We start from the raw sequence: 26,253 nt of genomic DNA, 5'->3' as shown, positions 1-26,253 counted from the left end.
TAGGGAAGGGGTGCTGCTGGACAGGGGGGAGGTAAAAGGAAAGGAGGGCTGCTGCTGGACAGGGGGGAGGTAAAAGAAAGGGAGAAGGGCTACTGCTGGACAGGTGGAGCAGGGAAGGGGTGCTGCTGGACAGGGGGGGAAAGACAGAAAGAAAGAAAGACAGACAGACTAGGGGGCAGAGAGAGACAGAAAGACAGACAGACAGAGGGAGAGAGACAAAGACAGGCAGACAGCGGGCAGGGAGAGAGACAGAAAGAAAGAAAGAAAGACAGACAGGGGGCCAGGGAGACGGAACAAAAGACAGACAGAAAGAAAGAAACGGAGCAGGGAGAGAGAAAGAAAAACAGACATACAGAAAGAAAAAAAGAAATGCCTTAGTCTACACATCTATTCTAGCACCCATTAATGTAATGGGCTAAAAAACTAGTATCATTTATAAAAATGCTAAAAAGAACAGGCCCAAGAACCGAACCTTGAGGAACACCACTGGTAACATCCCTGTGAAAGAGTAAGGAGTTATCCTCCACTAATGCTACCAGTCCACCTCCATACAGCAGGGGTAGCTAGGCCAAGGCTGAGCAGACTGCACTGGGCTTTACAACTCAGCACTGATCCTCCTTCAGAAGGTAACCCTGCTGAGTCGGGGAGGGGGGGGGGGTTCAGCAGGGGGGTATTTTTCTGCTACAGAGGAGAATCACTGGGAGAGGTCCTTGGAGGAGAAAGAGACTCTCGAGCTTTCCTCTAAATGTGTCTGAGGCAGCAGCCCTGAGGGAGCTGACGGCACTTAAAAGGCAGAAAGATGGGTTGTACCAGGCGAAACAGTTGTTGACAGCTTGGCTGAGGTAAGCCGAAATTCTTTTTCTGAAAACTGTGAAATATATTCCTGGGTCTGGCTGAGACTGAGGATCCGTTTCTTCCTGGACTGTGAGGGAAGAGACTCAGGGTCCTTGTGGCAGTTAAAACTGTGTCCAGTGTGTGCGCACAAACTTTACCTGCCAAAACTAGGGGGGTGAAACTCCAGTCTGTCACAATCCCTTTGTTGTTAATGCACGCAGGCTGTAGTCAAAGGCGATCTCCATTGATCACTACCCATTGTCACCTTCTGCTCAACCAGTTCCTGACCCAGCCCATCACTTTGGGACCCATCCCGAGGGCACTCAGTTTATTTAGTAGACGTCTGTGTGGAACACTGTCAAAGGCTTTGCTAAAATCTAAATATACCACATCTAGCGCACATCCTCTATCCAATTCTCTGGTCACCCAGTCAAAGAAATTGATCAGATTTGTCTGACAAGACCTAGAGGTAGACTAGAGGTGCACGATTCTTTATCATCGCCGGGTGACTCCCTAACCTCGTTGTAGCATATTTGGGGGCAAATTTTTCTGGCAGCGTCTGAGCCATCATAGTCTTACTTTCCGATCAGTGCCTGAGCACTGACAGGAAAGTAAGGTTTGACAGTTCAGACGTCCCCCTGCAAATTTTTTGTTTTGTTTTGTTTAAAAAGAGACCCCCAAATCAAAGAGCAACAGGAAGGATGCCCACTCCCTCAAGCTACCGCCATCACACAACCTCCCGCCCTCCTACCTTCTTCATAAAGGCCAGCCAGAAGGATGCCTACTCCCTCCAGCTGGCAGGCCCGCCTCTTCAAAATGGCGGGCCTTCCCCTTCTCGGTGCATCCTGGAATGCACCAAGGAAGGGCCTAAGGCTCTGATTGGCCCAGGCGCTTAAGGCCCCAAGGTATCATCGCTCCAGATTCATCAAAATATAGAGCAAGACAGCAATTAAAGACCAGACTTTGGTACTGCCTTGAGGGTCTTACGAAGGGCAGTATGTAAATACTCCCAGTAAAATTTCTTTGATATATTTCCGAAAACCATAGCTATGAGGATCGTAACCTTATTGAGCTTTGGAGATCTCCCAATAGTGATGTCTTCCTACTATGTAAGTAAACTTGGAATGCGCTTAGCTCTGCACTCGGAATTCCTGGGGAAAGTCCAGAAAGACTCGTGATCACACACTGCGATCAGCTTGATCCAGACACGTTTTCCATGCAGAGACAGAATTGGAGAGCTGCAAAGCTTTACTTAACAACTCACCTTCTATTTCAGAACTTTCCAGAAGATTTCCAAAGGCTTTAAAAGGCATATTTAGAACTTTTCAACTCCATGATTAATGTGCTGAATTTCTTGCTCGTAGTTCTGACTGAGGTGTCTCATTAACACTTTTGACACATCAGTTGTTGAGGCACGAGGAAGGTGAGAAACCTTGGAAGCACCTGGAATTGTGAACTGAAATGTAAGCATTTCCCATAACCAGAGCAGAAATTTGGGAAGGGGACCCTAAAAGCACCAACAGACTGGATCGCCTTCAGACTTAGGCAGGCTTGGGGCTCTGTCACATGACCGGCCCAGCACCTCCTGTAACGTCAGTCCTGCCTTAACGTGGGTAATTCTATGTGAATCTCCCCCAAACCAGTGGCATAGTGAGGGAAGGAGGTGCCTAGGGCAGTGGCACCCCCTGCCCCCCAGCCACACTTGCACCTTCCCCCTGTACCTCTTTAAATCTTCCCTAGCATGAGCAGCTTCTCTGGCCAGCATTGGCTTTTCCTCCGATGTCACTTCCTGGCTCACAACCTGGAAGTGATTTCAGAGGAGAGCCAGGCTAACATGAGCCAAGGATAGGAGAAGTTAAAGAGGTACAGGGGGCATGAGTGTGGCATGGGGAGTGGAGAGGTGCTGGTGCCCCCATCAAGACAGCGCTCGGAGTGGCCCTCCCCCCCCCACACAAACACACACATTCACATGGTATATATGTACAGGGCTCGGTGCTCGGGCCGCTGTTATTTAATATATTCATAAATGATCTAGAAACAGGGACGAAGTGTAAGATAATAAAATTTGCAGATGACACCAAACTATTTAGGGGACTAGAGAGGACTGTGAGGAATTGCAAAGAGACTTGAACAAACTAGGGGAATGGGCGACAAAATGGCAAATGAAGTTCAACGTTGAGAAATGTAAAGTATTGCATGTGGGAAGCAGAAACCCCTAGGTACAACTATACAATGGGAGGGATGTTATTGAATGAGAGTACCCAAGAGAGGGACTTGGGGGTAATGGTGGATAGATCAATGAAGCCGACGGCACAGTGCGCAGCGGCTGCTAAGAGAGCGAATAAAATGCTAGGTATAATCAAGAAGCGTATTACAACCAGGACGAAAGAAGTTATCCTGCCGCTGTATTGGGCAATGGTGCGCCCACACCTGGAATACTGCGTCCAGTTTTGGTCGCCATACCTTAAGAAGGATATGGCGTTACTCGAGAGAGTTCAGAGAAGAGCGACACGTCTGATAAAAGGGATGGAAAACCTTTCATACGCTGAGAGATTGGAGAAACTGGGTCTCTTTTCCCTGGAGAAGAGGAGATTTAGAGGGGATATGATAGAGACTTATAAGATCATGTGGAGCATAGAGAGAGTAGAGAGAGAGAAAGGGAGACAGAGAGAAATAGAGAGAGAGAGAGAGAGAGAAAGATTAGAGAAACTGGGACTCTTTTCCCTGGAGAAGAGGAGACTTAGAGGGGATATGATAGAGACTTACAAGATCATGAAGGGCATAGAGAGAGTAGAGAGGGACAGAAAGAGAGAGAGAAAGGGAGACAGAGAGAAATAGAGAGAGAGAGAGAAAGAAAGAGAGAGAGAGAAAGGGAGAGAGAGAAAGATAGAGAAAGATTGGAGAAACTGGGTCTCTTTTCCCTGGAGAAGAGGAGACTTAGAGGGGATATGATAGACTTTACAAGATCATGAAGGGCATAGAGAGAGAAAGAGACAGAGAGAGAGAGAAAGAGAAATATTGGAGAAACTGGGGCTCTTTTCCCTGGAGAAGAGGAGATTTAGAGGGGATATGATAGAGACTTATAAGATCATGTGGGGCATAGAGAGAGTAGAGAGGGACAAAGAGAGAGAGAAAGGGAGACAGAGAGAAATAGAGAGAGAGAGAGAAAGATTAGAGAAACTGGGACTCTTTTCCCTGGAGAAGAGGAGACTTAGAGGGGATATGATAGAGACTTACAAGATCATGAAGGGCATAGAGAGAGTAGAGAGGGACAGAAAGAGAGAGAGAAAGGGAGACAGAGATAAATAGAGAGAGAGAGAGAAAGAAAGAAAGAGAGAGAGAGAAAGGGAGATAGAGAAAGATTGGAGAAACTGGGTCTCTTTTCCCTGGAGAAGAGGAGACTTAGAGAGGATATGATAGACTTTACAAGATCATGAAGGGCATAGAGAGAGAAAGAGACAGAGAGAGAGAGAAAGAGAAAGAGAAATATTGGAGAAACTGGGGCTCTTTTCCCTGGAGAAGAGGAGACTTAGAGGGGATATGATAGAGACTTACAAGATCATGAGGGGCATAGAGAGAGTAGAGAGGGACAGATTCTTCAAACTTTCTAAAAATAAAAGAACAAGCGGGCATTCGGAAAAGTTGAAAGGGGACAGATTCAATACAAATGCCAGGAACTTCTTCTTTACCCAACGTGTGGTGGACACTTGGAATGCGCTTCCAGAGGACATTATAGGGCAGAGTACGGTACTGGGGTTTAAGAAAGGATTGGACATTTTCCTGCTGGAAAAGGGAATAGAAGGGTATAAATAGAGGATTACTGCTCAGGTCCTGGAACTGTTGGGCCGCCGCGTGAGCGGACTGCTGGGCAAGATGGACCTCAGGTCTGACCCAGCAGAGGCATTGCTTATGTTCTTACTGCTTAAAAAATTGTGAACAATGTTGGTTTTAGAGAATATTTGATTTTTCTTGCTCCTACTGTCTTTTGATTATAACTTAAAGCCATTAAAAACAGGAAATAGATGAAAACATTGTCTCTGAAAATAATTAACACCATTTGGGGTTGTTTTTATGTCTTTGTGTGGCCATATTTGAACTGTTAAAAGAAGCCATTGAGTTAGAGCAAAGTTGTGGCAAAGAAAAAAGACATTCACACTGATCGGCTTTGACTCCTCTTCCGCTATACATAACATAGTAAATGACGGCAGATAAAGACCTGAATGGTCCATCCAGTCTGCCCCTGTAATCACAATTTCATGATCAGATTAAAATGTCTTTTTGTCTTTGTTGTTTCTGGGCCATAGACCTTAGAAATCTACCCAGTACTTGCCTTACCCGCCCTGTTACAAAACCGCAAAAGCGTTTTTTTAGCGCTAGCTGCACACTGAATGTTCTGCGCTGCTCATGACATTCATAGAGTTCCTATGAGCGTCAGGAACAGCGCAGAGCACTCAGTGCGCCGGCTGGCGCTATAAAAGGGGCAGTGGCAGTGAGGAGAAGATGAGGGGGCAGTGGGCTCCAGGACAGAACAGGACATGAGACAAAAGGCAGCAGGAAGGAAGGTGATAGCATCCAAACCAGCCTTAGGGCGACTGTAATGAATAAACCTTGATTCATTGGCTTCTTTGCATCTTCTTCTTGGTTTTCTGCTGTTTCTTTGCAGACCTTGGCCTCTTGGTTTGTATGTTGGGACCAATTTTTTGCTTACAGAACCCCCACCTTGCCCACTTCAGTGCAAGCTGGAGGAGAACAAACTGCAACTAGTCAAGAATTCCTTTGAAGTAACTCTGTGCGCAAAACCTGCAACTTCTCCTGAACAAAATCCTAATCTTCCCACTCCTGTAACACCACTAGGGACAGGTTGATCCAGTAGTGGCTTTACCTAGAAACTTGCATGCATTCTAACTCTGGTGTTGGCATTGATTGCTCGAAAGCAGGGGTGGGCGACCTCGATTCTTGAGGGCCGCAACCCAGTTGGGTTTTCAGGATTTCCCTAATGAATATGCATGAGATCTTTTTGGATGCCCTACATATTCATTTGGAGAAATCTTGAAAACCCAACTGGGTTGCAGCCCTCGAGGACCGAAATTGCCCTCACCCCGCTTTACAGAAAACAAGCCTATAGAAATTGAATCAGCTTCAGTGCATTTGTCATGCAGGCTAGAAACGATCCAGTCCAATCCTTGGTTTTATATACATAGAAACATAGAGTATGACGGCAGAAAAGGGCCGACGGCCCAACAAGTCTGCCCACTCAAGAACCCTCCCTCCTCGAGAATCCATCTTTTAAGCATTCCTCTGGAGCGACCCCACCAGACAGTCCCATCATCCCTTGAAGTCGAGCGTGGTACTGGCCTCAACTACCTGATGTGGAAGACCATTCCATCGATCAATTACCCTTTCGGTGAAGAAGTATTTCCTGGTGTCCCCATGAAATCTTCCCCCCCCCCCCCCCGATTCATCCCTCTAATAGGGCTCGACTAGGTTAACAAAAATATTCACAGAACAGGGAGAGATGTTAGATAAGACCTCAACCTCTATAATCATTAGTTTAACGAAGGGGAGTCGGCCAGAAATTTCAGAAATAGATAGTGAGAAAGAAGTCTGAAGGGAGTTCATTCCAAATTTCTGCAAACAAAAAGATAAATGTTTGGCAAAAGTTGCCCATAGTTTTGATTCCCTTAACAGTAGGAAAGGCAAGTTTATATTTCTGAGTTCTCCTAAAATTAGATGGTTCACAGGAATTAAAGGGGGAACCAAAGGGGAGAAAATCCTATACAAGATTTTAAATATCTCACTAACGCATATAAATTGAATTCTCCAATGGACTGGGAGCCAATGAAGAGTTCTCAGCAAAGGTGTAACACGATCGTATTTACGTTTACCAAATATCAATTTGGACGCCGTGTTTTGGATAAGTCAAGTTACATTTACTTAAGCAAACATAAAGTGGATTAACATAATCTAATTGAGACCAAGACAGCAAAGCATCTTAAGACTAAAGAAACATTTTTTTGATACATTATTAATCTGAGAAGACAGAGCGAGTGTAGAATCCAAAAAAAGCCTAGGATTTTGGATGTCTTTCAAACCTGGAGCCCTTTGGCAACCCTGCATAAAACGGGTATGCAGCACCTGGTCACCAAGCTTGGTGCATGGGTGGAATACTGAGCAGATTTGCTAGTTGCCATGGTGACCCCCTACCTTCTCATTCCTGTGACAGTCAAACCCTGCTTCCGAGAGCCAAGATGAGCAACACGCCAGGGCACGTGGATTTCGCTCAGCGCAACTACTATGAAGGTCAAATTTGCCGCTGAAAGTGCTGGACACACGAAGGAGTGAAAGGGTCAAGGACTAACTCCCTTCTGATGGAAGATATTATTATTATTATTATTAGGTTCTTATATCCCGCCATACCCAAAGAGTTCTAGGCGGTTCACATCCGTTACATTAGGATCCGGTCTGAACACGGATTTACAAAAATTTTGTCGGAATTGCAGGTAGCGCGGAAGGAGGCAAAGTAGTTTTAGCACAAGTTTATCATAGTTGGGTTAGGAGATAAAAAGGAGGGAGTGGGAAACCAGGAGAGGGGGGGGAGAGGGAGGTGGGGGTGGGGGGGGGTTGGAGTGTATGCGGGGAGTAAGGACTAAGGGTCTTGTTCGCGGAAGAGGTGTGTTTTGAGAAGTTTTCTGAAGTCTAGGTAGGTCGGGGCCTCTAGCATCATTTGGGCTAGCCAAGGGTTCAGCTTGGCCGCCTGGAAGGCGAAGGTTTTGTCGATGAATCTTTTGAGCTGGCATGATTTTATGGAGGGGAAGGTAAACAACTGGATTCTGCGGGATTTCTTGTTGGTGCAATACATATTGAAATGTGGGGAGAGGTATTTTGGTGAGAGACCAAATACTGTCTTGTAACAGATGCAGGCGAACTTGAAGAGGACTCGGGATTCGAAGGGTAGCCAGTGCAGTTGGTGGTAGAAGGGGGTGATGTGTTCCCATTTGTTCAGGCCGAAAATGAGGCGGACAGCTGTGTTTTGAATCAGTTTTAGTCTTCTGGTGATTTTCTTTGTGGAGCTTAGGTAAATGATATTACTCCAGCTTTGTTTTTCTTCTCAATTATCGTAGATCACAATGGCCTAGACTCGAGAGATTATGGTTTGTGATCAGATCTTATTGATACAACGAAAGTTGAAAATTCTAAGAGTTTGGCTGGAATCTACACTTAGTATGATGGATCAAGTTTTGTCTGTAGTTAAATCTGCTTTTTTCCAGATGTGATTGTTAAGACATTTAAAATCGATAATGTGGACATATGATTTCCGTAAAGCGGTACAGACGATAGTCTTATCAAAACTGGACTTTTGCAATGCCCTTTATTTAGGGATCAGAACAGTACAGTGTAAAGCATTACAAATGATTCAAAACACTGCCGCAAGGTTGATTTGTGGTGTTAGAAAGTTTGAACGCATAACACCTTGGTTGAGGAAACCCCATTGGCTACCTGCACGCTTACGTATTATTTTCAAGACATTAGTACTGCTGTTCAAAGTCATTTACCATAGGATTTCCTGGAATTTACCGCAGGCCATGGCGATCTATCGACCGCGTAGGACTCTGCGATCTGAGGGTGCGATAACGATTGTCGTTGATGGATTTCTCAAAGAGAATACGAGATCTTCTGCTGTTTCCATCACAGGAGTAACTCTGTGGACCAAATTAACAGGACCGCAAAGAGCTCTCTCTGCTATTCAGAAGTTTAAGAAAATGCTCGAGACTACACTTTTTATAGAAGCAATCCAATGAATGATGATTTTGATTTTATTCCGGGTTTTGGATTAATATATTAGGGAGCGCTGTGATCTGTAATCTTTGATGTTTGCACAAATTTTCTTTGTCGTATTTTATATATGTTATTGTTTGTAAAGCCGTCTAAGAATAGGCGGTTGAGAAATCTTTTAAGTAAATAAATCGTAAACATGCACAGGAGTCCCCGGAGGGCTGACATCTAAATGTAAACTTGAGTCAGGGGTTCTCAACCCAGTTCGGCAAACACACCTAATCGGTCAGGTTTTCCAGATACCCAGAATGAATATGCATGAGATAGATTTGCATACAATGGAGGTAGCCCATGCATATGCATTGTGGATATCCGGAAAACCTGACTGACTGAGTGTGTCTCAAAGAATAGGCAATGGGGGGTTAAGTGACTTGCCCAAGGCGGGGCTTCTCTGGTTCTCAGCCACTGCTCTAGCCACTCGTTTTATAGGGCAAGAGCATCTTTCAGGGGGGAAGGGGGTGTATTTAGGTAGGGTTCCCAGATTTTACTTTAGTAAAATCCGGATCCCTAGACCCGTGCAGTTCCACCCATCCCCGCCCCCAATCCCCCACTAGCCCCGCCCCCTATCAGGCAGAAGGGCATCCGCGCATCTGTGGATGCCCTCTTGCCCGACGCGATTTCGAAGTGCTGGGTTTTGAAAAGCTGTCCGGACCCCCGGACATGTCGGAAATCCGGATGTCTGGTAACCCTATATTTAGGCAATGTTCCCCAAGTCGATCCTGGAGTATCCCCTCGCCAGTCAGATTTTCAGGATATCCGCAATTTTGCATATAATGCCAATCAAGTTCATGCATATTCATTGCGGATATCCTGAAACCCTGGCTGTCAAGGGGGGCTGCCAGGACTATGATTTGGATTATTAAATGATCGGCCACTTCAATACTATTAAACGAGAATCCTGGAGATCCTGTTCCGGGCTGGCCAAACCACTAGGTAAGTCTAGGCTGTTGCCTAAGTGGCGAGTTAAGGCTTATGTATATCGCTTTAGAAAGTGTTTGAATAAAGCAGTTCACAATGAAAACCAAATACGTTTCCATAAATCCGTAGGAAATCTCTCTAGTCTAGGTGGGCAGCAAATTCAGTATCCGGGAGGGGGCTGTAAGTTCCCTGGGAAGAGGGGAGGGGGTAGAAGCGCCCAAGGAGGCATCAGCTGGCACTGCCCACGCCCACGCAAGACATGCATGCGGGATTGATTGGAGGGGGGGGGGGGTTCAGGCTTGCATTCGTGCAGGAGGAGCCTGCCGCACCGGCCTCCAGCCCCTGATGCCCCGCCTGCACGCGCTTTCCTCCCAGCTCGGAGCCGGTCGGTACCGGAGGCGGAGCCAGGCTGCAGCGCGAGCGAGAGCGGAGGAGGCAGGTAAGGGCCGTTCGGGGGAGGGAGGGGGATCGGTGCCATCCGTGTCTCTGCCCCCAGCCGTCCTTCCACCCTCCTGCAAAGCTGAGAGGCAGCCATCCTCCTGGTAGGAGATGCAAAGAGAAATGCCAGTGGGCAAAGTGCCAGGGACCGAAGCCTTGGATGCAGACGGAAGGCAAAAGGGAGGGTGAGAACCATGGTGGGAATGGAAGTGGGACTGGGTTTGTGAGCACCTGAAGTTCGAACAGCTGGCACGAGTGGTCCTGGAGGACTGGAGCAGAGGTTGGCACTTAGTCATGGAAACATTTAGTCAGGTTTCTGGGATCCGGTGGCAGAATGCTTTCGCTAGAGGTGGGTCTTGTCAAATGGATCTGATGCTCGTCAGCAAAGTCTTTGACTCAGTTCTGCAGATGTGACTTAGAATTAAACTGAGTCCCCTTGGTATGGGTCCTAAAAAGGGCCATTCTTTAATGCACCTTAACCACCAACTTGACCTTGGGAAAGCCCACAAAGTAGGGAGTCAGTGGTGGACTAAGGGGGGTCCCGGGCACCCTCTTGGTGAGGGCGCCGGCACCTCTCCGTCCCCCGTACCTCTTTAAATCTTCGCCAGCCCGAACAACTTCTCCCTGGACAGGGATCTTACAGCCACACAAGTAAGGGGACGTCACCTACTTGTGTGGCTGTAAGATCCATCTGTCCAAGGAGAACTACCGTTACAGGTAAGCAACTTCTATTTCTCCCTGGACAGGGATCTTACAGCCACACAAGTAGGTGACGTCCCCTTACTTGTGTGGCTGTAAGATCCATCTGTCCAAGGAGAACTACCGTTACAGGTAAGCAACTTCTATTTCTCTGGCCTGGCTCCACTCTGAAATCACTTCTGGGTCGCGGGGCCAGGAAGTGACATCAGAGGGAATGAACAACAGGGCGGAGAAGCTGCTGGCACTAGGAAAGATTTAAAGTGGAACGGGGGAAGGGAGGGCGCAAATGGGCATAGAAGGAGCAGGGGTGTGGAGAGGAAGGCGCAGTGGGGAGCCAGTGCCCTGGGCACCTCCTACCCTTGGTACACCACTGTAGGCAGTTCCAACTTAGGTGCTAGGTGGGCATTTTCAGTGGCACTGGGCAAACAATTGTAACAGCCAGAAGCCATTTCTTACCTTTTACTTTTGGAGTGCAGGAGTAGCCTAGTGGCTCATGCAGCAGCCTGCAAACTTGGGGACCTGGGTTTGATTCCCACGGCAGCTCCTTGTGACTCTGGGCTGTTGGGGTGGAATATGTGGTAGGATTAGGATTCTTTTCAACATCTGGGTCCGAATTGAAGAAAGCTTGGGACAGGCATATGAGATCTTTTAGGGAGAGGAGGAGATAGTGGATTCTCTGGATGGGCCATTTGACCGTTTTCTGCCATCATGACTTCTATGACCTCACAATGCAAGTGTTAAGAGCCTTAGCTTATAATAATAATGCTCTACGACATCACAATGCAGCTGTAAAGAGCCTAAGCCAATAGGAAGAGGAGATGCAAATGTTACGAACCTTAGCCTATTGGGAGAGGAGGAGGTAGTGGATTCTCTGGATGGGCCATTTGACCGTTATCTGTCATCATGACTTCTATGACCTCACAATGCAAGTGTTAAGAGCCTTAGCTTATAATAATAATGCTCTATGACATCACAATGCAGCTGTAAAGAGCCTAAGCCAATAGGAAGAGGAGATGCAAATGTTACGAACCTTAGCCTATTGGGAGAGGAGGAGATAGTGGATGCTTCAGATGTGCAGACTGGATAGGCCATTTGGCCTTTATGGTGCTGTCATGTGTCTATGTTTCTATGTTTCAATATTGCAGAACAGCTGTTGGGTAAGTTCTGCATCTGCTGATGAAACCAAAATTTGGAAAGGGATAGACAGCCTGGGAGGTGTGGATAATACAAAGAGAGACTAATTAAGTAGTGGTCTAGACCTGTGTTTCTCAACTTGGTGCGGGAGTCCCCCCTTGCCAGTCAGGTTTTCAGGATATCCTCAATGAATATGCATGAAAGAATTTTGCATATAATGGAGGCAGCTAATCAAGTTTGTCTGGGTGTATGAGAGGAATAGCCAGCAGAAGATAGGGGGTAGCAGTGCTTCTGTGAGGTTTTTTTCTGTGAGGTTTTTTTCTGGAGACTGCGCCTTCAGGATGGAGTTGGTTCAGAGGGTGGCAACTAAAATGGTTAGCGGTCTTCATCATAAAACATTTGAGGACAGACTTCAATCTCAATATGTATATTTTGGAAGAAAGGTGGGAGAGAAGATATGATGGAGACATCTAAATACCTCCTTAGTATATAAATGCATGGGAGGCCAATACGATCTTTTTCTGCTATCAGGTACTTTGTTTCTACGAGTATAAGAGAAGTCATGTTGAGTCAAACTGTTGTTCACTGACCAATCCAAATTACAAATTCCCAGAAGATTCTCTAAAAGTGGATCTCTTTTAGCTTATTTCCAGGAGTAAGTGATAGATTTTCCAAGTTGGCTTGGCTAACGATTTTTTGTTATAGGCTTTTTCCTCCAGGAAAAAATTGGACAATTTTTGGTTTCCCAAAATAAGTAGGTGAAGACCTTGGCTTCCAAACATTGCTCTGCTTTAATTAAAAACTGATCTGTTATTAATAATCTGACTTTCAGAAAATTCTCAGATTGAAACTTTTTTGCACTTCCAGAAAAATTGAGAGGATCCTGTCAAAGTACGTACGAGGGGCTGCTGGAAAGTTCTCAGCCCAACCAAGAAGGTCTGAAACAATGTCAAAACCTAGATTTCGTTTCTGCAAATTGGCACTTAACAAAATAAGATGACACTCTTTTCAGCTACAGGGACAAAATAATGCTCAGAATTTAGGAAGTTGGTTGGTTGGGCTAAGAACTTTTCAGCACCCCCTGGTACTAATCTAATCAAATCTAATATTTGTGCGTCGTGCACACCTAAACAGGCTCTAGGCGACTTGAGGAAGGAAAGGGAAGCGAGGGGAAAGAGGGAAGGGGAAAAGGAAAAGAAGATCCTATTCATATTAAGTAAAAGGACAGGTGCGTATGGCGATCTTTGAAGAATTAATTGTCAAAGAGTGAAGTTTTCAGCACTACATGACATAGAGGAAACCCAAAATGTTTTGAATTCTGTGCTTTTTACAAAATATCAAAGAGGTTAACAATATCAATTCAGTAAACAGGTACTGAAAAAGGAATAGCAGACAGCAGGCTACACCTGGGGAACTACATCTGGAAAGTCTCAGTCCAGTCAGAACGATTGACTTTGAGATCTGGGTTCTGTAACATAGTAAATGACGGCAGATAAAGACCTGAATGGTCCATAAGTTATACCCATTAAAAAATACATGATTAGATTAACTTGTCTCTTCTTTGATATTTATGGGCCGTAGACTGTAAAGTCTGGTATTGTCCTAGGTTCCAAATGCTGAAGTTGCCGTTCAAGCTCACTCCAGCCTATCCAACCATCCCGTTGTTTGCAGGACATCTACCGTAAAGTCTGGCCAGTAACATCCACCTGTAGCATGAGGTACACACACGTTTCGGCACTGTTAGCTGTCCAGTGGGTTGGTAAGGAGCCTCAGGATTCTCAGTAAACTAAAGCCTTATTTTACTGAAGTCTATCAAAACTCGATTTAGCGTAACATTAGTCTCGCATTCTCGTTACACATATACAGTATATCTGTATCTCTGACTATCTACGTGTGTGTATGCAGACATGATCAGGCAGCTTGTGTTGCTGTGTTGAAAGAGTAAACACCATAATGTTTCCAAACATGAGCAATTTATTTAAAATGGGGAGAGATGGCTGTTAGTTACAGCCCATAAATCTATCTTTTGTACTGAGCATGCCCAGTTATGTCAAATGCATACCAAAGAACTTAGTTCATGATCTCAGGACCAAGGTATCTCTTTTCCATGGGCCACAGATGGCAAAAGAGAGAGAGAGAGAGAGAGTCATGGAATGATGTTTCTATTACCTTAAATAAGGCAGCACTCTGTATTTGCATGGAATAGGGTAGAGGCAGGCCCACCTATGTGCATGTATGGAATGAGGTACAGCAGATCTTCCTAAGCACTATTTGTATCCCATTCCATGCATACACATAGATAGTTCAGCTTGAACCCTATTCTAGCCATGCACAGTATGAGTATGCATGGAATGGGGTAAAGGAAGACCTTTCTCTGTGTCTGCTTGGCATGGGACCATCTGATCATTCTGCAGTGCTAGAATTTGGGATGTTCATTAGTTGCTTTCCTGTGGCCTTTCGAGGGTGGATTGCTCTGCCAGTGGAGGAGCATTTTGAAATTGTTCTTTTTCTGTGCTCTTATCTTGGTGAGCTGAAAAATGTTATATAGATGCAAATTGCCTTTCTCTGGAGCCACATTTACAGAAGGAAACTCTGCGACCTTTACTTGCTGAATTCCTTCCTGGCAAATAGGATCTTAACCATCTCCTAAAGATAGATTAAGTGAAGAAATGTCTAATAATGTCTTGGGCTGGGTGGAGAAAGGGGGGAAGAACAGAATAGGGAGAATAATTTGAAAGCTGGACTGAAATGTGAAGGAAGGAAGACGCAGGGGATTGAATAATTCAAGGGTCGATGCAGAAAGGCTTGTGGTAGAGATTTGCCAGATGTTTGAGTTTGGCTTGAATTAGATTGGATTTATTAATTTTATATACTGTTTCTTACCACAGTTTTGAAACGGCTTATAGTTATTAAAAAAAATTACAATATACTTTTAATACAATTTTAGCTCACTAAGGAGTCCTTTTATTAAGGCGAACTAACCGATTTAGCGCATGCTAAAGATTAATGCGCGCTAAATGCTAAGATATCCATTATATTCTATGGGCACCTTAGCATTTAGCGCACGCTAATCTTTAGTGTACGCTAAATCAGTTAGCACACCTTAATAAAAGGACCCCTAAATAACAAAAACCAAACCAAAACATTTTTTAGCTTATTAAAATTACCAATGACTGAAACACTGTTGGAAAAGCCAAGCTTTTAAAAGTTTACGAAAACTCAAGTAAGAGTTCCAAAGTAGAGTTCCAACATATGAAAACACTCTATTCCTTATAGCTGAGAGTCTGATGACATAGAAACATAGAAACCTGATGGTAGATAAAGGCCAAAAGGCCCATCCGCAGCAACCACTATCTCCTCCTCTCCCTATTGGCTAAGGCTCTTTACAGCTGCATTGTGATGTCATAGAGCTTTATGGTTATAGAAACATGATGTGAACAGAGTTATGTTTCTACCATGCTCATACCGGTAGATGCACTGGAATAATGATAATTGTACAAATATTTCAAATCAAATATTGTTTATTAAAATTTAACAGAATAATCTTGTTTCAAAAGGCATTTGTACAATGGAGGCACATTACAGTCAGATAGTATAACTGCAGCTTCTTTTACTTAACGCCCTCAAAATTCTATCCTGCTATGTTTACTTATATATACCTAATATATGATGACCCCCCCCCCCTCAGGCTCATTTGAGCCAAAGGCAACATCAGATGGCAGATAAAGGCCAAATGGCCCATCCAGTCTGCCCATCTATTCCTTTCTCTAAGAGATCCCACGTGCTTTTTTGAATTCAGACACAGTCTCTGTCTCCACCACCTCTTCTGGGAGACTGTTCCATGCATTTACCACCCTTTCTGTAACAAAGTATTTCCTTACATTACTCCGGAGCCTATCGCCTCTTAATTTCATCCTATGCCCTATCATTCCAGAGCTTTCTTTCAAATGAAAGAGACTCAACTCATGGGCATTTATGCCATGTAGGTATTTAAACATCTCTATCATATCAGATCGCTCTGAGGAAAGAGATATTACCAGTGGTGTGTCTCAAGGTTCTATTCTTGGGCCTGTTCTTTTTTAACATTTTTATAAGCGATATTGCTGAAGGGCTGTCAGGTAAGATTTGTCTCTTTGCAGATGATACCAAAATCTGCAATAAAGTAGACACCCCGGATGATGTGAATAAGATAAGAAAGATCTAGTGAAGCTTGAAGAATGGTCTGAAATTTGGCAGCTAAAATGTAATGCTAAGAAATGCAAGGTCATGCATTTGGGCTGCAAAAACACAAAGGAACAGTACAGTTTAGGAGGTGAAGAACTTATGTGCATGACAGAAGAGCGGGACTAGGGTGTGATTGTATGTGATGATCTTCAGGTGGCCAAACAGGTTGAAAAGGTGACAGTGAAAGCTAGAAGGATGCTAGGTTGCACAGGGAGAGGTATAGCCAGTAGGAAAAAGGAGGTATTGATGCCTCTGTATAAGACTCAGGTGAGACCTCATTTAGAATATTGTGTACAATTCTGGAGATCACACCTTCAAAAAGATATAAAAAGGATGGAGTTGGTCCAGAGGAAGGCTACTAAAATGGTATGTTGTCTTCATCATAAGGCGTATGGGGACAGACTTAAAGATCTCAACCTGTATACTTTGGAGGAAAGGCGGGAGAGGGAAGATATGATAGAGACGTTTAAATACACATGTAATGTAAATGCGCATTAGTTGAAAGGAAGCTCTGGAATGAGAGGGCATAGGATGAAATTAAGAGGTGATAGGCTCAGGAGTAATCTAAGGAAATACTTTTTTACAGAAAGGGTGGTAGATGCGTGGAACAGTCTCCCGGAAGAGGTGGTGGAGACAGAGACTGTGTCTGAATTCAAAAGGGCCTGGGATAGGCATGTGGGATCTCTCAGAGAGAGAATGAGATAATGGTTACTGCGGATGGGCAGACTAGATGGGCCATTTGGCCTTTATCTGCCATCATGTTTCTATGTTTCTATGTAATGTCAAGGTAGCTGAATTTGGATCTTCAGTTTTAATTATTCCTGGTGCAGAGAATCCCTGAGGAGAAAGAGAAAATGGCATCATTATAACAGAGAAGTTTTCACACGCAAGCAGAGATTGGCATAACCTCCCTGGAGAATGGGGAAGGGTTTTAAACAATTCCATGCTAAATTTGTCTTTGTTGCGGCATATAAACCCTCAATGTGCCGCCTGATCTCATTCTGAGTCACAGGTAGGCAGAGTGGTGCCTGCATGGCACAGATTACAACAGTCCGGAGCTGCTTTGTCTGGCTTTTCCCTTCCAAAAAGTGCAGCTGGGCTGGAAACAGACTGGTGCCATGAGACTGGCTTGCGGACTTTATGCACTGCTCTTTCTGGTCCTTTAAATGTGCAGGTTTTGAAGGAGGCAGGAAGATCCGGGCATCTTCCCTTCCTGCAAGTGTGTTAATTCCATGTTAGGGTTTTTTTCTGGTAAAATTCCTCCTACACTCCAGGTCTAATTACTTAACAGAAAATTCTGCTTCCTCTTGTCTGTCTTCTGATGCCTTTTATTATTCAGTGCTTTGGATAAAAGCGGTGTTTGGATGAATAAGTAATAAACACTTTTGCTGCTAGGAAAACTGCCCTCCCCTCCTCAAGGCTTCCAAGCATATGGTGTTGGTAGCAGTGGTTGGTATACCGGGTGCAGCTGGCACAGGAGGAAGGTGTATGCATGAACCCCTTACCTTTTTTTTTCAATGTGGACTTGCCCAGCAAATCTCATGTAACATCTTTCTTTAGATTTTCCTCATGTATTTTACAATGAAATCTCTGATGACGTCTACATATTTTTTAAATTAATTCATAGGAAAATTCAGCTACCTCTAAATAGCAGGCAAGATCAAACTTTATAAGAATAGCCTTACAGGGTCAGACCAATGGTCCATGAAGCCCAGTAGCCTGTTCTCACACTGGTCAATCCAGGTCCTAGTACCTGGCCAAAATCCATAGAGTAGCAACATCCCATACAGAATCCCAAGGAATAGTAAGATTCCAGAATCCCAAAGAGTAACAAGATTCCGGAATCCCAAAGAGTAGCAACATTTCATGCTACCGATCCAGGGCAAGCAATGGCTTCCCCCATGTCTTTCTCAATAGCAGATTATGGACTTTCCCTCCAGGAAATTGTGCAAACCTTTCTTAAAACCAGTTACATTAATCGCTCTTACCATAACCTCTGGCAATGCATTCCACAGCTTAACTATTATCTGAGTGAAAAAATATTTCCTCCCATTGGTTTTAAAAGTATTATTCTGTAAATTCATTGAGTGTCCCCTGCTCTTTGTAATTTTTGATGGAGTAAAAAAATCAATCCACTTCTACCCGTTCTACACTCAGGATTTTGTAGACTTCAATCATATCTCTTTACACCTAACTCTTTAATCTCTCCACTGTAGTTCCTCTCTCATCTTTCTTCCTGTAAACCGTGCTGAGCTCCGCATTCGTGGAGATGGTGCGGTATATAAACCCAAGGTTTAGTTTAGTTTAGTTTATCTCTCCTCAGCCGTCTCTTTTCCAAGTTGAAGAGCCCTAACCTCTTTAATTTTTCCTCATACTAGAGTTTCTCTTTCCCTGAGACACACACCTGTGGTGTCCCTGATGGACCTTGATTTCAGAGAGTTCTAGTGTCATCTGCCACCTGCAGCTTAGGTGGAGCGCTGCTTGGTCTCCTGTGTGTGACACGAGTTAGAAGTAGAGAATGACACAGTGACAAAATTCATCACCGTTCCCGTCCCTGCGGATAACCGCGGGAAACCATCTTCATGTCAATCTTTAAGAAGAGAGGGAAGAATCAGAGTAAAATTGGGCACAACCACTGATCCGCAAGCTTTGCTTTGAAGAATGCTGGTGTAGAAGGACCGAGGTTGAGATAGACACTGAAGAATGACAGCCTCTGGTATCCAGAGCAGATATTGTGATGTCATAATGCCTCATTCCACCAGTGCCTGAGCCAATCACATCAGCGATGTCACAATGGCTTCATTATCCTTGGCTCCCATAAGAATCAGAGTATGAATGGCCACAGCCACTGACCCTCAAGCTTTGCTTTGAAGAATGTTGGTGTAGAAGGACCGAGGTTGAAATAGACACTAGAAAATGACATGGGATTATTTCCCGCGGTTATCCGCGGGGACGGGAACGGTGATGAATTTTGTCACCGTGTCATTCTCTAGTTAGAAGCTCCTGACTTCTCTGCTCAAGACAGATCTGTGCTGAGCAGAGTTGAATAGCTTCTGGAAGGGTTCAATTCTCACTGTAGCTTTTGTGAGTCCGGGCAAGTCACTTAACCCTCCTTTGCCCCAGAAACAAGGTAAGTGCCTGTGTATAATACGTAAACAACTTTGTAACCATAGAAAGATGGAACATGAAATCCCACCCCCTTTACCTGTCAAGGTAAAAGATACCTTCCCTCTCATATTGTTTGCATGGAGTCATAATTAAGAAATTACATGGCTGATGTGTCCCTGTTCCAGGCCATGAATGTACCTTGGCAGGAAGTGCTGAGAAGGATCAGCTGTTCATGGTTCCAGTTGATGCAGAATCTGGTCTGCAGGTGAGATAGGCTAGAGAGGAATATAGGACATAGCGACAGATGTGCATGCTTTTTCTTGAGAGAGAAGGTGTAGGCTGCAGGTGAGGTGATGAATGAAGAAACAGAAACCATACTAACAGGTGTATCTGGGATTCTGAGGGTGCAGCATATGGAGGCTTTTAAGGCCATTCTGACAAGCAGGTTTCGAAGGGTGTAGAACATGGTCTACAAGTGAGATAGGGTGTGGAGGAGTGGTGGATGTTCCGACAGGTACAGTATGTGGTCTACAGGTGAGAGACAGTATGGAAGACTGGAGGACATATTGATAATTCTTAACATTCCATTTGCTTTCGTAGCCGCCTCCGCACACTGAGCTGCAGGTTTCAACATATCCTCAACCATGACGCCAAGATCCTTTTCCTGGGCGGTGACTCCTAACGTGGAACCCTGCATCATGTAGCTATAGTTCAGCTTCCTCTTTCCCACATGCATCACTTTGCACTTGCTCACATTAAACATCATCTGCTATTTTGATGCCCAGTCTCCCAATCTCGCAAGGTCCTCTTGCAATTTAATAACTTTGTGTCATCAGCAAATTTAATTATCTCACTAGTTATTATCATTGATAAATACATATGTCATCAAGCAGTGGAACTAGCACAGACCTCCCCCCCCCAACTATTTATCCTTCTCCATTGAGAATATTGACCGTATAACCCTACTCTCTGTTTTCTATCTTTTAACCAGCTCTTAATCTATAATAGGACATTACCTCCTTCCTATCCTATGACTTTCTAATTTCCTCAGAAGTCTTTCATGAGGTACTTTGTCAAATGCCTTTTGAAACTCCAAGTACACAGTTGACCCACTCACCTTTATCCACATTTATTCACTCCTTTGAAGAAATGTAGTAATAATTCAAGTTTATCAAGTTTATTTAGGAATTTTATAAACCGTCCAATCGGTCTTCTAGGCGGTGAACATTATGTTAAAACATGTATGGGGTAACTATACATCCGTTAAAACAATAATCATTGTTAAAAACATTTAAAAACAATACAAAACAAACAGGAACAAAAAAAAAAAGGGAAAGAAGGGTAGAACTACAGTTTATTTTGATATACTGCAATACCACAAACAGTTCAGAGCGGTTTACAGAGGAAGAGACTGTATACAGACAGTGATATTACAAAAAACTTTCAAAATTACATTAGCATGATAAGATCAATCAGTTTTTCCTGGAAGTATTTTAGAAGTACATAATGGTAGAAATGGAGTTAGAGGAATTTGTCAAAGAGATAAGTTTTGATTGACTTCCTAAAAGTTTGGTAAGAAAGAGCGTTTGAGATAAAGTTGGTTAAACATTTATTCCATTTGCCTACTTGGAATGATAATGTTCTATTGAGGAATCTCTTGTAGATACAGCCCTTCAAGGATGGGAAAGCGAACAAGTAGGCACTACTACAAGTTGTGCCTGGAAAGTTGAAATGATGAGATAGATAGATTGGGGATGAACCTGTTATGGTTTTGAAACAAAGGCAAGCAAACTTAAAAATAGCCCTTGCTTCCATGGGCAGCCAGTGTAGTTTTTTGTAATATGGACTTACATGATCTCATTTCTTGAGACAGTAGATGAGACAGACTGCAGCGTTCTGAACGATTCTCAGTCATTTGATGGTTTTCTTAAAAGTATATAATATTGCAATAGTCTAAGATACTTAAGATCAAAGATTGAACCAGCAGTCAAAAAGAGAAGAAGTCAAAATAGTGTTTAATGGTACGAAGTTTCCATAAAGTGAAAAAAACATTTTTTAACTTGAGAGTTAGTGTGATCTTGTTATTAGGACTTGCCAAAAAGAACTTAGTAGATGGGTAAGGCAAGATTTCCCTTGATTAAATACATTTGGCTTTGTCTCATTCATGCATGCTTATGTATACTGTATGCTCTGTAATTTTGTTCTTTATAATAGTCTCTACCATTTTCGCTGACACCAAAATCGGATTCACCAGTATATAATTTCCTGGATCATCTCTGAAACCCTTTTTAAAAATTAGCGTTACATTGAGCATCCTCCAGTCTTCCAGTACCATGATAGATTTTAAAGATAAATTGCAAATTATAAACAATAGCTCTTCAAGTTCATTTTTCAATTCTGTCAGTACTCTGGGATGTATACCATCAGATCCAGGTGATTTGCTACTGAATCAGTCTTAGTCACCCTCATAAACTTCTATGATGGCAGCATTTCTGCAATGTTCCTCATGAAAGTCACAAAAATTCTTTCTTCTGTGACAAAGCAGGGTGTGAAATATGCCTTAGACCTCAAGGCAGACATAGGATCTCCTGGCATAAAGTCCATGCAGCTAGAAACTGCTGGAGATGAGATAGGATTTTGTGTTTTGAGTATGAAGTCTTAAAATGTGCCCAGATTAGCAGGGTGTCACCAGGGATGGCTTTTAGGGTTTATGACCTGTGCAGCATTATGAATACCATGAATGAGGGGGCACTACCATATGTTGCCCCTATGTCTTTTGCACATTATATACACCAGTGTTTCTCAACCTGTGGTACGTGTACCCCAGGGGGTATGCTGGATGGCCACCATCTGGGATGTCTCCCTGCCTGCCCCTGCTCCCCCCCCCCCGCTGAAGCCACCACTGCCAATGATTCCTCCCTGCCCCACCCCTAAAGCTGACCCTGCCACCCGACATGCTCCATTCCCATCACCTCTGCACCCACCGCCACAGTGTGCTTTGTGTTTTTATAATTTTGGGGTTACTATAATGTATTAATAAGATTATATTATGTGTATATGAAAAATGGATGGAAGAAATTGGGGGTGGAGTCGGGGGCAGAGTTTGGGTGAGTGTGGACGGAGTTTGGGCAGGGGTACTTGGTTGGTATTTGTTAGGCTTAGGGGGTACTTGACTTGAAAAGGTTGAGAAACACTGAAATACACAATAGGGAAGGAGAGGGGGCAAAAGGTGGAGGGATTAAGAAGGGAATGCTACATAAAAGGCAAAAAAGAAGGTGGGGGGAGAGGGGAGCGGATCTCTTAGAGTGAGTCTTTTTGCCCCCATAGATATTTCTCAGCCATCACTAGGCCTCATTTCTTGCAGGGATTGCGTGTGATTCCTTCTCTGAATTACAGGAACACTGGCCATAGCCCTCCAGTCCTAATCAACAGTGCAAAGATATGTCAGGTCAGCGACTGCATTTCTGCCAGACCGTCTCCCCTTTCTCTGTCTTATAACTTTGTCGGGTGCCGACTGAATTGTAGTAATGTGAACTTGTATTCCAGGAATACAGTAAGGCAGCAGGTGGTTATCCCTGCTAAACCCCAGAAGCTGGATGTCAGTGGGTCGATAGATGTCTTGCAGCGCTATAATTACCTCTCTTATTTAATGAGATATTTCAGAATCCTGGACTGCCAGAGCCCAGCGAGAATCTGGTATAAGAGAGAGAGAGAAAGAGCGAGCTCGGTCTAGGGAGGGAGACGGGGAGGAAGAGACAGCAAGAGAGAGGAGCCAAAATAGCAGAAGAGATGTGAGGAGGGAAGGAATGCATGGGGAAAGGTGCAGAGAGATTTAGGCAGAAAGGAAACCTTAGGGCACTCAGTAATGGTATTGTGGCAACTGGAGAGAGGCAGGAGGGATATGTGTCCTGTTAAGAGGGAAAGGGATTGGGACTTGTAGACTGCCTTTTTGTAGTTTTTTAACCACACTCAAAGCAGTTTACACACAGGCACTTCAAACTTTTTTCTCTGTCTGTCCCAGTGGGCTCACAACCTATCTAATGTACATGGGGCAATGGGGGGATTAAGTGACTTGTCCAAGGTCACAAGGAGCAGTGCAGGGTTTGAACCCACAACCTCAGGGTGCTGAGGCTGTAGCTCTAACCACTGCGCCACACTCACCTCCGTTACACTATCAGAAGTGAGCCAAGTATAGGACAATGAAGCCATTGTGAGATCACTGATGAGGTTGGCTCTTATTGGTGGAATGAGGCATTATGACATCACAATCTCAGCTCTGGAATGTTGCTACTCTTTGGGTTTCTGCCAGCTACTTGTGACATCAGGGAAAGGGATTGGGACTTGTAGACTGCCTTTTTGTTGTTTTTCAACCACACTCAAAGCGGTTTACATACAGGTACTTCAAGTATTTTCTCTATCTGTCCCGGCAGGCTCACGATCTCTCTACTGAGTGGAGAATGGGGGATTAAGTAACTTGCCCAGGGTCACAAGGAGCAGTGTGGAGTTTGAACTTACAACCTTAGGGTGCTGAGGCTGTAGCTTTACCCATTACACCGCACTCTCCTATTAAGAATAGAGTGTGGCATAGTGGTGTGTCCTGAGAATTTGAGATGTTACTGCAGTCTTGGAAAGATTGCTTCTGTGTGGGGCTGGATGTTCAAAGGCAAAGACTCCGTCCCCATGCTTATGATGTTGTAGTTCTCTTGTGTCCAGAGCATTTCTTGTGCTGATGGGATGGAGAGCAAAGCAGCCGATTCCTCACTCAACTAACACAGGAACATATGCCAGGAGGCAAAGTAAGAGAGATTTGAGCTGAATTTTTCCTTCCTCTCTCAGTAGCCCAGAGCATGTTTGAGTACAGCAAATTAATTAGCTAAAGCAGTGTTTACTGGACCATGGCTTCCACCCAATCTATGCGACATCCCTCCATCCATCATTTAAATAGAACAGCAACAGCTTCCTGACAGAGGGCCAGTCTGCGGTAATGGACTTGTGCAGCCTATATAATCTGGCACAGGACTCGTCCTTCCCAGCCAAAGAGATGGATTTAGCATTTGGCCTGATCCAGAAGCCGTCAGTGGCATTGGAGTTAACAGAAGCGAATGTCTTGGTGGGGAAAGCGCCTGTATGAGACGGAGGGTATCGCCTCTCTCTTTGGAAGACTGTGCTCTGACTCCTTGTGGCGATGAAAACATGGGCCCTAGAGGAGAGTGTCACTTTAAGAGACTTGGGCTATGCCTGCAGTCCTGTGTGGAGTAAACTAGTTGATTAGGTGAAAGGCTCCGGAGTAATCTAAGAAAATACTTTTTTCCCGAAAGGGTGGTAGATGCATGGAACAGTCTCCCAGAAGAGGTGGTGGAGACAGAGACTGTGTCTGAACTCAAGAGGACCTGGGATAGGCACATGGATCTCTCAGAGAGAGGAAGAGATAATGGTTGTTGCGAATGGGCAAACTGGATGGGCCATTTGACCTTTATCTGCCATCATGTTTCTCTGTTTCTATAACTATAAAGCTCTATGACCTCACAATGCAGGTGTAAAGAGCCTTAGCCTATAGGAAAAGAAGATGCAAATGTTAAGAGCCTTAGCCAATAGGGAGAGGAGGAGATAGTGGATGCTGCGGATGAGCCATTTGGCCTTTACTGCCATCATGTTTCTATAACCATAAAGCTCTATGACCTCACAATGCAGGTGTAAAGAGCCTTAGCCTATAGGGAGAGGTGATGCAAATGTTAAGAGCCTTAGCCAATAAGGAGAGGAGGAGATAGTGAATGCCGCGGATGGGCCATTTGGCCTTTACTGCCATCATGTTTCTATAACCATAAAGCTCAATGACCTCACAATGCAGGTGTAAAGAGCCTTAGCCTATAGGAAGAGGAGATGCAAATGTTAAGAGCCTTAGCCAATAGAGAGAGGAGGAGGTAGTGGATGCTGCGGATGGGCCGTTTGGCCTTTATCTGCCATCATGTTTGTATGACCATAAAGCTCTATGACCTCACAATGCAGGTGTAAAGAGCCTTAGCCAATAGGAAGAGATGCAAATGTTATGAGCCTTATAATGTGTGAAATTATATGAAAATTGTTCTATTTTGTCATGTGTGTATGCTTGCACTTTGTTTATTAAATATATTTTAACATAAACGAAAGGATTGGATTGGATATGTGAACATTTCCAATCCAAGAAAGAACTGAATATTTCATGGGGGTGTCTTAATTTTTTCACTTGAAGTCTCTATTAAAAAGCTGATGTGCCTATAATTTTGCACCAGCCCTAGGTCCTCGTTGGGTTTTAGCAGAACCAAAACTATTGGCTCCTTTACATTCCTCCCGAAAAAAATGAGGAAAAGTAAAAAAACTGCAAAGAAATGAGATGTGATCCAACCTTTGCGCCTGCTTTCAAGGGACACTTTTCATTGAATGGGATGAAGTGACTGTGTTATGGATTCTCTGTATAAACAGTGTTGAGAAATGAGGTGTATAATTATTGAGCCTGGATACTCTTTCTTGAGGTCTGTAAGGATCACGAGGCCTTATACAGTATTACAGCTTATCCCAGGACAAGCAGGCAGCCTAATCTCACATGTGGGTGATGTTATCCATGGAGCCCGGATGCAGACAGCTTCACAAGCAGACTTGCTTGAAGAAACTCAGAAGTTTCGAGTCTGCCACACCATGCATACGCGAGTGCCTTCCCGCCCAGCACAGGGCGTGTCTCCTCAGTTCTACGTTTTCCGCGGAGCCGAGAAGTCTGTCTTTGACGCTCTGCGCTGAACTTAGTTCACTTCGTGCCTTCTCTCACCATGGCTCGTGTTTTATTTCTTTATTACCATGTTGCTGTGCTTCTTTTATTTCGTTTTGAAAAAAAAAAGTAGAATTCTTTGTTGTTTTTTCGTTGAGTGACGGTGGGCTTTGCTGCACGCCTTCAGCCTGTGGGCTTCGATTTTGTCTCAGCTGGTCACGGGCTTCAAGAAATGTAGCCAGTGCCAGCGTGCGATCTCCCTCACTGACCCACACCACTGGTGCCTTCAGTGTTTGGGGCCTGACCATTGCCTGGAGTCATGCGTT

At 44.2% G+C, this 26,253-nt stretch overlaps 1 protein-coding gene across 2 annotated transcripts in view; it reads left to right on the top strand.

Annotated features, from left to right (window-relative positions):
• The first annotated feature begins 747 nt into the window (after nt 1-747).
• SYN3 (synapsin III) overlaps nt 748-26,253 on the top strand; it is a 211,938-nt gene continuing 186,432 nt past the window's right edge. Inside the window, exon 1 of one of the 2 annotated variants that reach the window (XM_033951194.1) lies at nt 748-842. The gene's annotated coding sequence lies outside the window, so the exon portion shown is untranslated. Of the gene's footprint in view, nt 843-9,897; nt 10,025-26,253 lie in introns of those variants that run through there. The other variant, XM_033951193.1, reaches the window with a different exon arrangement.

The sequence above is a fragment of the Geotrypetes seraphini genome, chromosome 7 (genome assembly GCF_902459505.1).
Source record: "Geotrypetes seraphini chromosome 7, aGeoSer1.1, whole genome shotgun sequence".
Classification (NCBI taxonomy): domain Eukaryota; kingdom Metazoa; phylum Chordata; class Amphibia; order Gymnophiona; family Dermophiidae; genus Geotrypetes; species Geotrypetes seraphini.
This window is presented reverse-complemented; position numbering and strand designations above follow the sequence as displayed.